Consider the following 14526-nt stretch of genomic DNA (forward strand, 5'->3'; position numbering starts at 1 on the left):
TTATTCTTCTGCCCACACCACTAAAAAATATTCCCTTATGTAAATAAAATCCTCTTAAAAAAGACTAAGCTTGTGATCCATATGATATCTTCTGTAATGTCTTTCAGATGGATTGTAAACTCCATCACCCATGTTAGGGTAACATCACATCCTAATTCCAACAGTATGTTCGGTATCTTCCATTACCATCTGCCCCCATCAATAGCAAATATCTTCATAAAAAAACAACAACAACAACAACCACCCGAGTGACTTTATATTTGTATTCCATATAGTGTCTGTAGAGGTGTCTTTTATCCAAATTATTAATTCCAACCACCGTAATAGGGTGACAGCCAGATCATCTGCGTGCCCCAATTCCATTACTCTCTCGCCTTGTAGCTCAGCATAAACGTAGTATATTTATCAAAGAGTCCAAAAAAAAAAAAAAGATAGTTCCAATCATTTCAGTTTAAGGCCCTTTTCACATCCCAAAAGTACAGCACTGCAGAAGTCTGTCACTCTCCTCAGGATAATATAAACCAATACTTCGCCTCAACTATCTTTTCATGTATTCAATCATCTCTTAAATAACTGGCATTACACTGTTGTTTGGTTTAAAAGTTTTTGTTTTTGTGTGACCTGCTTCTTCTTTTCTTGACTTTTTGTGGGTTAGATCTCCATCCTGATTTCCTTTCTATAAATATTCATGCTGATCTATAACTTGATCTTGTTGGTTTTGCTTTTGTGGCTTAAACCTCCATTCTGGTTCTATGAGTTTTATATCAACTGATTGATTTCCATGCTGGTCTGTAACTTGATAAGTCATCACTTTAGAATCCAGAGCCGCCTCTCTTGTATTTATAAATAGTCCAGCTGAGACCTCTGAAGGAGAATCCAGAATCGGCTCATCTACAGGGACCTCTGTAACTTGTTGTTTTTCCATTACTTCCACCTCCTTTTGCTTATCTTGAATTTCTATCTCTTGTTGATTTTGCTTTTGGAGAACCTTGTAGTAAAATTCTTCCGCTTTTTCAACAGTATTTAGCTGATATCTTTCTCCTTGATATCTCAATATTATACCAACTGGAACGTCCCACCTGAATGAGATATTTTGTTTCTTAAGCTCAGTCACCAAAAATCCAAATTTCTTTCTATCTTTTAAAATCTTAGGCAGCAACTCTTTATATATCCAGATCTTTCTTCCATACAATTGTAAAGTAGAATTAAAAGATTTTTGCACAATATCATTTCTTATTTCTTTGCCTGTGAAATAAATCACCACATCTCTAGGCAATTGCCTTTGCTTTGCAATCCAAGAATTTACTCTATAAGCCTTGTCAATCTTACAAGATACCTCCTCAGGATGAACCTTTAAAATCCCGGCCAGAACTTGAGCAGATATTTTTCTTAAATCATCTCCATTATTTTCCTGTAACCCTCTCATTCTAACCGCAAATTCCGTGAGCCTGTATTTCATCATTGTAATTTCTTTTTCAATCCCTTGCTTTATATCTTCTGCATTGTAAGTCTCGTGAGCAGCTTCCTTTTTAGACTTTACTTCTAAACTATTGTCTTGAATATTTGTCAAATCATTTTCAATTATTTGTATTTTATTGTCCAAATTATTAATCTTATCATCAACTTCCTCCATTTTGGACTCTAATAACTTGATACTTGTATCCATCTTTATAACAATTTCTGAAAAAGCATTAGTCACTGTTACAATCTTTCGTTGCAAATTATCATACTTTAGTTGTATCATTTCTTTAATTTCTTGCCTAAATTTTTCAAGTTTCTGGTTCACAGTCTCGTGATATCTTGCCATTTCCTCCTGGACAAATTCTTTTAAATTAAATCCATTCTGCTGAGTCTGTAAACTCAGAACTTGTTCACATAATTGTAAATGGGGGAACACCCCCCCACCCCACTGCTTGTTTGTCAGGCTTTATTAGTTTTAATGCCATCCTGCCACACAAACTCTTTTTAAAGAAAGAAAACTTTTCCCCAAACAAGATCAAGTACAAATCTCCATGAGAAAAGAAACTTAAAATAGATATTTTTCTTCCAGATTCTAGCCAGCACTGTTTATTCCGCTACTTTGTAGCTTGTTACGGAAGGACTTTCACTTTCGGCTTTCTTCTTCTTCTCAAGCCTTGTAAAATCATTAAAAATACTTTGCGATTTAGGGTCCCAAGTCCAAATCTCGTCCTTTTTAATTAGTCCATCTGTTAATTTCATTGATTGGTCCGGTTCCAGCGCCTAGCTCTGCAAAAAGGCAGAGTTCTCCCGAAGCCCGGAGCAGCGGCGAGCAGAAATAGGGAGCCACAACCTGCTCGTCCCCAAGAGTAAAAAAGAAAACTCTGGGGACTTCGCAGAGGGCTCTACCTGCCCTCGCCTGCTCTGTCTCACATTTCCTTCAGGAAATGGAGTTTTTCGAGCTGCCTTTCAGATGTAAAGGCGGCTCTTTACAGGCAACGGGGCTGGCGGTCTCAGAGGACCGTCTGGTGGCGATGGAGGCCAGACCGGAAGCCCAGGGAAGGCTTCTTGAGGAGGGGCCTCACCACCGCCTCTTTCAGGGAGGGAGGAAAGAAACCCTCACTCAAAGAAGCGTTAATAATCCCCTGGAGCCAGCTTTGTGTGGCCGCCCGGGAGGCCAGCACCAACCAGGAGGGACACGGGTCCAATAAACATGTGGCAGCGCTAAGCCTACCCAGAATCCTGTCCATGTCCTCGGGAGTCACAAGGTCAAACCCCTCCCAGATAATACTCTCAAGACCCACCTCCATCACCCCATCTGAATCTACCCAGTCGGAGTCCAGACGTTCCCGAATCTGAGTGACTTTGTCATGCAGGAATTGCACAAAATCCTCAGCCCTACCCTGCAAGGGGTCTTCCCTCGCTCCCAAATGAAGGAGGGAGCGGGTCACTCTAAACAGGGCTGCTGGGCAGTTCTCTGCAGACGCAATAAGAGCAGAAAAATAATTAAACTTTGCTGCTCTTATCGCCACTAGGTAGATCTTAATATGAGGCCTCACCAGTGTTCGGTCAGATTCAGAACGGCTGGCCCTCCAATCGGTTTACAGGCGTCTTTTCTGGCGCTTCATCTCTCTCAGCTCCTCGGAAAACCAAGGAGCCAATTGAGATCGGCACTGGGTCAGAGGCCGCAAAGGCACGACGTGGTCCAGAGCTCCAGTGGCCGACCTATCCCTGGCGGCCACCAGTTCTTCAGTCAAGTCGTGAGCCAGAGCCTCAGGGAATGGCCCAAGCTCCATCAGGAACCTATCCGGATCCATCAGGCGCCTGGGACGGAACCACCTGGTCGGTTCCGTCTCCCTGTGGCGGAGGATAGCGGCTCGAAAGTCTAGTCGAAGGAGTGAATGATCTGACCATGACAAGGGCTTGATGTCTATATCCCCTATTTCTAGATCATTCAGCCACTGACCAGAGACAAAAATCAGATCCAGAGTGTGTCCCCCCGTGTGCGTGGGGCCTTGAATTAACTGGGTCAGGTCCATGGCCATCATGGAGGCCATGAACTCCCGAGCCACCTCTGACGTTTCACTGACAGATGGCAGGTTGAAATCCCGCATGACCATAAGTCTGGGGGTATCCACCGCCACCCCGGCTACTATGTTGAGCAGCTCAGGCAGGGCCGCCGCTACATGGCAGGGAGCCAGGTACGCAATCAGCAAGCCCATCTGCACCCCATGACCCCACTTCACAAGGAGGAACTCACATCCAGCTATCTGAGGTACAGTGGCCTCCCTCGGACAGAGACTTTCCTTAATAATAGCCGCCACCCCCCCCCCGCCCCTACCTTGAGCCCTCGGCTGATGGAATGTGCGGAAGCCTGGCGGGCACATTTCAACGAGGGGAACCCCCCCTCCTGGCCCAACCAGGTCTCTGTAATACCCCCCAGGTCAGCACCCCCCTCCTGAACAAGATCGTAAATGAGGGGGGCTTTATTTATCACGGACCTGGCGTTGCACAACATCAGCCAGAGGCCCAAGCCCTGAGGGTCTGCGCAACCCAGGGAACGAGAGATGCATTGGAGGCCGGAGTGTGAAATCGCTCGCAAACAGCGAGTGCGCACTCCCAAAACCTGATATGACCCCCTGCTACCACCATATCTGCCCCTCCCACCCACAGTACTAATCAAACAGCCCTCACCCTCGTCCCCCTGCACCCCCTCCGAGCTCCCAACCCCGTCCCTCAACCCCCTTCTCGCAACATTTTAAAGGGGTTTTGAGTGTTGAGCTCAAAGGCTGCTTGGAAAGAAGGTGAGTACCTCTAAATTTTAATTTTAATTTTAAAGCATGGAAAAGCATGGGAAATGTGTGTATGCTTACATATATGTGTGTGAGGGCCCTTCTCCCAATCACAGCTGGATCTTGCTTCCTCTGTGCATTTCCCAACCACAGAAAGACCAACAGTCTGGAGAGCATGGGGGATTTGCCAGAGCACAGGACCTTATGTTAGGGAAGTAGGAAGGCTATGTGTGTGTGTGGGATTCCACCTGGACGACAGTCTGATTTCACCTCTTTGAGCGACCTCTAGCTGCACCTCTGCCTATCGCTAGTTCCACCGAGCCGTGACTGGTAGGATAGAGAAAGCAAGGCGGGGGGGGGTGTCGCCGAACGTGGGACTTTGTGTTCAAAGGGAACGGAAGCCGAGCGGGTATTGAGTGAAAGTAAAAGGGCAATAAAAGGAAACAAGGAAGTCTCCAGTGTGTTTAAAGAGAGCCATCTGAGTATATGTGTATAGACAGGGGAGGTGCTAGTACTCGCTGTAGGGGCAGCCAGGTCCTCCCGGATCCTTTTTTGATCTGAAAACCTAGACGAATTCCCTAACTAGGAAGGTGGCCCATAGTTTGTGAGGGAATCAAAGTCCTTCCCAGAATCTTTTTTTTTCTGAAAACCGGATGAGGATAGATAGCCCGGCTAAGCCAAAGTGAACTTTACATTTCAAGGATCATGGGAAGCTGTAGCTCGAGGGTGATGGAAAATCCCCTGGAAGACAGGCATACATGTGGACTTACAAGAATTAGACAAAATTTTGATGGGACAAGAAAAAGGCATGATTGCAAAAAGTTACAAATTATTAATGAGATTAGAGATAGGTGAGGAGATAATCAAAGATACAATGATCGCCTGGGGGAAAAATTTTGGTTACTCAATTCACTTAGACAAATGGCAAGGGATTTGGTGTGAGAATATGAAGTCAGTAGTATCCACGGCATATAAAGAGAATATCTATAAGATGATATACAGGTGGCACCTTTCCCCCGATAGATTGGCTAAAATGTTCACTGGACAATCGGCAGAATGTTGGAAATGTGGGCAGGAGAGAGGCAGTTATTATCATCAATGGTGGACATGCCCGGAAGCAGTTAAGTTTTGGGGAAGAATTAAAAAATGGCTTAATGAGATTGTAAACCAAAAGATTGATTGGGCACCAGAGACATGCTTGCTTGGCTCCAAACCGGATAATAATAAAAAAAAAGATTTATGGTATTTAGCCTTACACATCATCACAGCGGCGAGATTGATATACACACAATTTTGGAAAAATAAAAATATCCCATCGGAGGAAGCAACTATAAAAAAGATTTTGGACTGTGCGGAAGCAGATAAATTGACTAAAAAATTAAAAGAGAAAGATCTAACTCAAACATGTTTATCCTGGGATAAATTATATACTTGGTTAGCGAAGAGAAAGATACAACCCAATTGAAAAGAGGAAAAGTATTTATTGAGAAACCTATATTATATTAACAAAGTGAGGTCGGATAGACCTAATTGATGTATAAAGAGAGATAAGTCGTTCTGTCTCCCTTGGAATATAACGTACTTGCAGATATGTTTGTTATTTGTTATGTTGTCTTGTATGTTATTTATATGGTGTGTTGTTATTTTTTGTGTTTTTTTTTAATGGAAAATGTAAATAAAGATTATTTTTTTTAAAAAAAGAAAATCCCCTGGAAGAGTTGATTGTGGCCTGGGACGCCAGGCGGACGCCAGTGTTACCTGGCATGAGCAAAAGGAAAGCTCGGAAATTGTGCAGAAAATGGGCTCTGCTAAGAGATAACACCGGGAGACAAATTTGGCTAAATAAAGGTACTTAAAAGAAAAGGGAAATGTATAAATATGTTGGGGTTTTTGTTTGTTTGTTTGTCTCTTTGTCTTCTATGCAACCACGTGGTATGTTTAAGATTTGTGCCTTCCCTAATTTAACTGAGATTTATGGCGGGAATGATCAGTGTGTGTGTAAATCTCAAGAGTTCTGCTTTCCTCTTTGTCCTCCTTGTTTTTATGTGTGTATGTCTAAGTCTTTGTGCGCCCTCGAGGTAATTGTAACTGTAAAATGTATCTGATCCCTAGAGACAAGAATTTGAAATTGTTAGAGAGAGAAAAGGAAAAGATTGAAGCAATGAAAAATGGGGGAGAGAGAGAAAAAAAAGAAAGGAAGAGCCTTTGCCCTGTATTTGTTTGGCCAACAAGAACAGAGTAAAGAGAACTTTTCATTTTATTTCTATTTTTTCCTCCTTCCCTCTCTGTATCTTAAAGTAACAACTCAAGTTTATGAGGAAATGTTTTAAGTTCATTTACAAGAAAAAAAAATTCAGTCTTGCATTTACTGTATGTGTTTAAATGGGTTTACCTGTTCATCTCTTTCCTGAAGCATGTGAATCCAGTTTTTTCTTATCTGTTGTGTCTCCATTTTGTTGAAACTGCATTATCTGTTTAGTAACTGCAATACTGATGTGTTGTTGTTTCTTTTAAAACTCTGCCTGCAAGCTATCTACGCCCCCCCCCCCCCAATCTCTAATCTTGTTACAATGTCTTTCCTGGGAAGATTAACCACAAAAAGGGGGAGGGGACCCTGTTCTAATGTCTTTCAGCCCTGCACAAATGACTCTGCAACCTGTGGAAGCAGAGCACATGGATCCAGATGCTGCCTCCAGAGGAGACCTTCCATCTGTTTGAACCAGGAATTGGGTTTGAATCCAGCCTCCACTGAAAGTCATCACAGCAACCAGAGTGGAGCAGACCTTCCCAAGCCTGACTGACCAGCCTTACCACCAAGCATGCTACCCAGCAGACATGAAAGGAAAGACCCTGAGATGTACAAGTAAAGACTAAAAGACTCTTCAATCCCCAGAAGACAGCTGGAAAGACTATGGGGGAGGGTGGAAATTCATTGTAAGGTTTGCTTTCTTGTCTCATTTATATAGTAATCAGTCTAATGTACTCATGTAAGGCTTGTATTTGAGAGTGGCTGGCACAGCAAGTTCTGAACACCTTAGATGTCTGTCTGGTGGGAGGGAAATTTGTCCAAAATGTTTGTATTGCCTGTATTGTAAAAGTAGCTGCATACACATGCACACACAGAGAGACACACCATTCAGAATTAGACTGAAACTATTCCCTTCACTTACCTCCACACAAAGCTTCTCCTAGGTTGATTTTTGCTCTGTGGCACTAAAAACCCAAGGAGTCATATCTCCCTGCTAATTCCATGGGGGAGGGGACAATCCCCCTCAGGCAATTCCCTCACTTGAAAAGATAGCAGAAAAAGTGATATCCAAAACCCAAGCCCTGACTGTGACTCACAAATGATGCTGCCCAGTTGCCCAGTAAAGAAAGATATGTTGCACTGGTGGTCTCATGAGTAGAAGTCCCAGGGCTCATTGTGTGTAATAATACTAAAAAAAAAAAAAAAAAAGGCCTGGGTTGCACACTGGCTAACCTCAATTTGGACTCACAAATCCTGGATGCACTAAAGTAAGAGCTAGGGCAGGTTCAGTTACCAACCCTTGGAAATGGGCAGCCTGCAATTTAAAGGAAAATCATGGCTGTGAAAAAATTTGGGACGTGTGCTTGCTTGAAACCTGACTGGAAGCTCACAGAAAGTGATATCTGAAATCTGAAATTAATTGGCATAGAAATTGGATACTGTAAAATTCTTACCAGAACTTTTCCCCTGGCTGCTAGACCTTCATGGTTGAAAGCTTTTGGGAGCCACTGAAGGAATCCTTTTCTGTTGCCTCTATTAATGCCTTCCCCTTTGCATCACAACAACTAAAAGCACCCATCAAGCCTCCCTGACCTGATCAATTTTAATCTTTTGCCAAGAACATGTTTCAAAACTCATGTTTTGAAGGAAAAAAAAGGAGGGATTGTAGGAAGTTAGCACCCACCCCTTTCCTAGAAGAATGAAATATTTTAGGAAATATTAAAAAGGCAGAATATTATGTTTCCCTGGATGAGAAATGGAGAAGCATGTTTTAAAGATTAAGCAGCTCCCACCTTCTTGCCCCCCCCACCCTTTGTCAATGGGCCAGAGGCAGAAACTCAATTCCCTCCCATCTTTGTCAATGGACCATCATCTGCAACACAATAGGACCCATCTAGCAACAGAAACTCACCACATGGCACCTGGGAAGATTACATCAGCCAGCAAGGCTAGCTAAGACCCCCACCCCCTGGGAGTCTGACAACCAATCAGGATACTCTTTCAGGGCCCCAGGAAGTTCAAAGCCAGAGAGGGCATAAAACCAAGGGACTCGCAGCATCTCGGCCTTTTTCTGTTCAGGAACTCAAACCATGTGATCCTGTCCACCATTAAACCATCTTTCCAAGCAGTCTCCATGTTTCCAGTGTCTTTTTCCTCACTTGGAGCTGAACCCAGAAGGATATTTCTTCCTACATTGCATTAAAAAAAATATATCCACAATTGAAAACACAAATTGATTTCCCCTTTTTGCTAAACAGGTAAACTAATCTCCCTTGAATCCCATCCATCTTCCTGCCAATCTGGTCTCTGGATTTTCCCCATCTTCCTTTCAGCCTTTCCGATGCAGTCACACTACAACTCCCAGCGTCCTCAGCTAGGAGGGCTGTCGCCGCATGGAGATGCTGCAGGTGTATGCTCCTTTACGGATGTCTGTTTGTGTGTGTGTGTGTGTGTGTGTGTGTGTGTGTGTGTGTGTGTTCAAGGTGATTTTTTTTGTGCAATGGACTGACACATCCTCCTGGCATCCTCCTGATTACTGACAGACTCTTTCCGCAATTGATCCATTTCTCTCGACGAACAGGATTCCCATCTGTCTCCCACACTGAGCAGGATCTGAACCTGGATCTGCTTTGCATCACCCAACTCGCTTCTTCCTGCTCCTAAATGGCTTCCTGAAAACCTGGTTAAGAAACCAAACCTCCCCCCCCGACCCCCAAAGTCAAGGGCTCCCCCAAACAAGCGACCCCCAGGGACTGGTACCATCTTCTCTGCAAGTTGCTCTAAGAAAGCCCAAGAATTGGGGGGTTCTATGAAGCTCCAGGCTAATCCAGCCACAGGAATAGACAGATTCTTTGATTTATGACGGGCAGGATTGATGGTGAAAGGAAGGCTCCAGTGGGTCTCACAGCTGTGCAAACCTTGAGCTGTTTCTATGAGGGTCACAGATTGGAAAGGCGGAGGCAGCCCAGCATCATGGGCTTTGGGGTTGCTTTCGGACTGATCCTCTCTTCTAACTTTGATGACTGACACAGCTACTTTAATGGCCTAAACCGATTACACTACAATAGTGTTTCTCAAGCTTGGCAACTTTTAAGGGAATGGACTGCAACTCCTAGAATTCCCCATGCTGGCTAGGGAATTCTGGGACTTGAGGTCCATCTGTTGTAGACAAAAAATGACGGACTAGGCCAAGCTCTTCAATGCAGGAAAGAGTTTATTGCGCAAGGTTCAAAGACAGCGAAGGGTCTGAACAAAGATGGCTGATTTTAACCAGATATTTATACAGTATAAAGGCAAAGTTATTACGAAGAGTGCAACATTTCACATGTAGAAGTTACCCTTTAATCTATCTCTAGGAAAGACATAACAGCCCTGTTCCCACAGGCTCAGGTTTTCAGCTCTGGAGCTCAAGACATAATAAAAGGAGATAAGGGGCTCAAAGGCGCCTCACGAGCAGTAAAGAAGACAGTAAGGGAAGCAGTATTTCTTCTCTAGAATCTACATGACATTTGGGGTGTAATAAACATTAAACAACAGGATGTATCTGTTTAGGGTCAGTTTGCCCCTTTTACAATTCTGTACCTACGTCAAATACCGTTTGTCATCTCAGCAGCTTGGCACGGAAGAGGCACTTCTGTCTTGACCAAAGATTTGGTTTTCTAATATTTGAGTTTTATCCCAATATCGAATCTTAGCCTGGCTCACATCCGTTGTGGGAAGTATACCCCAAAAGGACAGTGCTAGAAACCTCACAGCACCAGAAACCTCAGAAAACAGTGCCAAGAAACTCAAGCCAGCCCTTCCCCCTTTAAGAAAACCAAGAAGCACCAGCTGAAAGAAAAACACAGCAGCCCTGCTAACAGAGCTGACAATAGAAATACTTAAGTAGAGCCATTAAGATAAGGGCAATCGGGCTAAAAATAACTCATCTGGAACTCCCCTTTTCCTCTTTCTTGGCAGAATTAACCCCCAGGATAGGAAAGACAAAGCCCCAGGAACAGGATTAAGGCAGGAAGACAGGATCCAGGGCAATTGCTTTAACTAGAGGCACACAAACCCATCAAGCTGCAGGAGCTTCAAAGGGGAATTAAGAATAAAAGGCTCAGAGTCACATTTCCAAGTTTGCTTGTAAGCCAGGAACGCTCGAGCTGTGTCACTTTTCTTGGGGATCCCTTTTCTGGCAGCTGCTTCCATGTCTATTCTCAACATCGGTGACTGCTTCCCAGCTGGGAACAAACCAGGGAAATTTCTTCCAACACCCTCTTAAAGCACGCCGGCTGGGGAATTCTGGGAGTTGAAGTCCACCCCTGTTAAAGCATGCTTGAGAAGTAAGCTTTCCAAGGATCTTGCCCAATAATCACAGACACGATAGGCTTTGAGTTCAATGTATTTATTTACTCCATTTCTTTCTTTTCAGATACTCATTTGGAATAGGTCCTGGACTTCTGTGCACAGCCTTATATATAGAGGAGGTGGAGTCAAGGTAAGGAGGAGTTATGGGAAGGGCTAAGTGAGGGAGGAGGGGTCAGTGGGTCAGTCTATGCAATGGTGTATACACAGTTAGGCATTTACTCGTAACAAATCCCCCTCTAAATGCCTAACATTCGGGGTTGATTCTGTACCCGGCATGGTCACCCCTAGTTTTGATGTGAGATATGTGTGTTGCTTGTTTGGTAATGGTTTCGTTAGAATGTCCGCGACTTGCTCAGAGGTTTCACAATGTACGGCCCTAATGAAACCTACATTTGATAATTGCCTGACGTACTTATGCTTGATGTCGATATGTCTGGACCTCTGACCCACTGCTTCTGCGTTGGAGATGTCTATGGCTGCTTTATTGTCCTCGTGGATAGTTATAGGGTAAGCCGGTTCGGTCCATATTTCAGAGAGCAGGTCATCAAACCACACTAAATTGTTAGCTGCCTTTGATAGGCAGATGTACTCTGCTTCTGCCGTGGATGTGGCAACCAGGTTCTGTTTGCCGGTATACCAGTGTACCAGGCAGTTATTAATGAGGAACACGTAACCTGATGTGCTTTTCCTGCTCTTGGTATCACCCGCCCAGTCAGCGTCTGCATAGCAGGTCAGCGCCGGTTCTTTGGATTTGGATGGTTCCAGGCATAGGTACGCGTCTATGCTATGCTTCAGGTACCTGATTACTCGCTTCACCCCTTCCTAGTGGTATACCTTGGGTTCACTGACATGTCTGGATAATAAATTAACAGCTAAGCTGATATCTGGCCTTGTCCAATTGGCAATATACAGGAGGGATCCAATGACAGATCTATACAAGGTGTTGTCCTTAAATGACTCCCCCTCTTCGTGCATATGTTTCAAGAAGTCTGTTTGCATGGGGGTTTCGCATGGCTTAGCGTCCCTCATGTTGCATCTATGTATAAGTTCTAATATTTTCTCCTTTTGAGAAACCTTGAACCCGTTCTCTGTTTTCTCGATTTGTACTCCTAGATACTTATTGACTTTCCCTAGGGTCTTGAGTGTGAATTGTTTCCCCAGTTCTCTGGTGAATTTATCGCAATTTTGCTTGTGCTGCCCCATGTACAGGATGTCGTCTACGTAAACGAGTGCGTATTTGACCGATGTGCCCTCCCTCTTGGCGAAGAGGCAGAGGTCTGCTGATGTGGCGGTAAAACCCATGTCCCTGAGTGTTTTGGCTAGGCATTCATACCATCTTTTCCCGGACTGTCTTAGACCGTACAAACTTTTGTTTAGTAGCCAAGTGACTCCCTCTTTCGCGCCTTTCCCTGGGGGTGCCCTGACATATATTTCTTTGTCTAACTTCGCATGGAGGTATGCGGTTTGAACATCAAATTGGTAGACTTCTAGGCCTAAGATAGATGCAACTACTAGGGCGCTTTTGACACTTTCTGCCCTAACTGTGGGTGAGTAGGTATCCGTGTAGTCGTCTGGATACCTTTGGGCGAACCCCTGAGCTACGAGTCTAGCCTTGTAGAGGGCCTTGTTGTCTTCGAGTTCCTTGATTTTGAAAACCCAGTTCGTGCCTATGAGTGTCTTATTGGCTGGGACCTCAGAGGGGGTGTACACGTTCAGTTCGCACAGGCTAGCCATCTCCCTTTCCATAGCTTGCTCCCACCTATCTCTCTCTACCTGCGGCAGGCTAATGATTTCTTCGTATGAGTTGGGTGTTGTTCTATTTGGGTGAATGGACATGACATAATCTTCAAATCTCTTGGGCATTTTGTTTCTGTTGGGTCTGATAGGTCTCATGGGTCTTGTGTCGGTGTCGTGCATGTATTTGGCCTCCTTCTCTGTGACCGTGTCTACCTTGATGATGGGGTGGTCTTCCTTCCACCCCTTGGTGGCTACCTCATGGTGTCTTGGTCTTTGTCTGTCTTGTGTATTTGCTTCTAATGTGATGGGTTTGCTTTTGTCTCTTGATTCGTTTGTGTCTTCCTGTCTGATGAGTGTCTCGTTGAGGTGTATCTTAGACCAGTTGGCGTTCTCGTGGAACACCGCTGTTCTGGATACGATGAACCTGTTGTCCCTGTCAATGAATCTATAGCCTTTTGTGCCTGGTTCATACCCCATGAACCTTAATCTCCTGGAGACCTTGTCTCCTTTTCGCCTCAGTTGCCTGGGGATGTGCACATCCGCCGTGACTCCAAATATGTGCAGGTGCGCAATCTTTGGCTTTCGGTCGTACATCACCTCATAAGGTGTTTTCCCTATTACGCTAGACCAGAGTCTGTTCAGCGTATAATTTGAGTAGTTGAGAGCTTCCGCCCAGAATGGCTGTCCTAACCCCACATCCTCTAGGGCGCATCTCATCATGGTTTGTAGGACTCCATTCCTCTTCTCTACGACTCCATTTTGGAATGCGGAAAAGGGAGAAGTCTTGTAGTGTATTATCCCGTGCATCTTTGACCAGTTCGAGAATTCCCTCGATAAGAACTCAGACCCCCATCTGTCATTATTTGCCTAATCTTTGTGTTGTGTTGCGTTTCCACTCTCTTATAAAACTCTTTACATTTTTGGAATACCTCGTCTTTATGATTAATGGTATACACAAAGCCATAGCGGCTGTAGTCGTCTACTATTGTCAGAAAATATTTCCTTTTGTATTTTATAGCGGGCTTCATGGGGCCCACAATGTCCATATGTACCAGGTGGAAGATAGAATTGGTGGTACGGGTGGCTTTTCTAGGTCTGGGTTTGGTTTTTAACTTAGATGATTTACATACAGAACACTCTAAGTAGTTTTTGCAGTTTTTTATTTTCAAATCACTGGTACATTCTATCATTTTTTGGATGACTGGGAAGCTGGCATGGCCCAATTTTCTATGTAGCAAATGGGCGCAGTTATCGTGAATGGGTTTGCCTATTAACAATTTCCCTCTGTGTGTTGTGTTGTTTTCGGTGGGGTCATCTTCCCTGCCCCCCTCTGCCTCAACATGTGTGTTGACTTTGTTCTCAGTGTTTTCTAGTTGGGCGATAACTTGGGTCTGGTTATTCTTTTTAGGGTGGAGGTATGTTAGTCCTCCATCAATGACTATTTTGCTGATGCTTTCCCTGTCTCTGGTCATGTAGGCTTTTCCCTCTTTGAAGGTGATCTCTATGCCCATGTCCTTGCTCAGTTTAAGCGCTGCTAAAATGTTGTGGGGTATTTCGGGTATGAGTAATACCCCCTCTACTTTGCCTATTCCGCTTATGAAAGTGTTTCCTCTCCCTGTTACCAGGACCCTGTTTTGATTAGCCACCTTAATATGGTAGTTTTCCTCTGTGAATGAGGTCAGTATCTTTCTGTCATGGGTTGTGTGGTTGGTGGCTCCCGAGTCGATGAGCCATGCTTCTCCTTCTCTAGTTTGTGTGTGTGTGTGTGTGTGTTCTCCCCGATCCCATACATGGACCCTGGTCGGCTCTCCCTAGAGCTGTCCCTGCTTCCCCCTCTGTCCCTTGGGTCGGGGGAGTCCCTGCGCCTGTATCTGTTTTCTGATGGGAATCTATCGGGGGGGGGCAGCTTCCTGCCTCCCCTTTCCCTTTGGTAGGTGT

This window comes from Pituophis catenifer, unplaced genomic scaffold (genome assembly GCF_029215685.1).
Source record: "Pituophis catenifer annectens isolate HBS135680 unplaced genomic scaffold, rPitCat1.0.hap2 SCAF_5, whole genome shotgun sequence".
Classification (NCBI taxonomy): Eukaryota; Metazoa; Chordata; class Lepidosauria; order Squamata; family Colubridae; genus Pituophis; species Pituophis catenifer.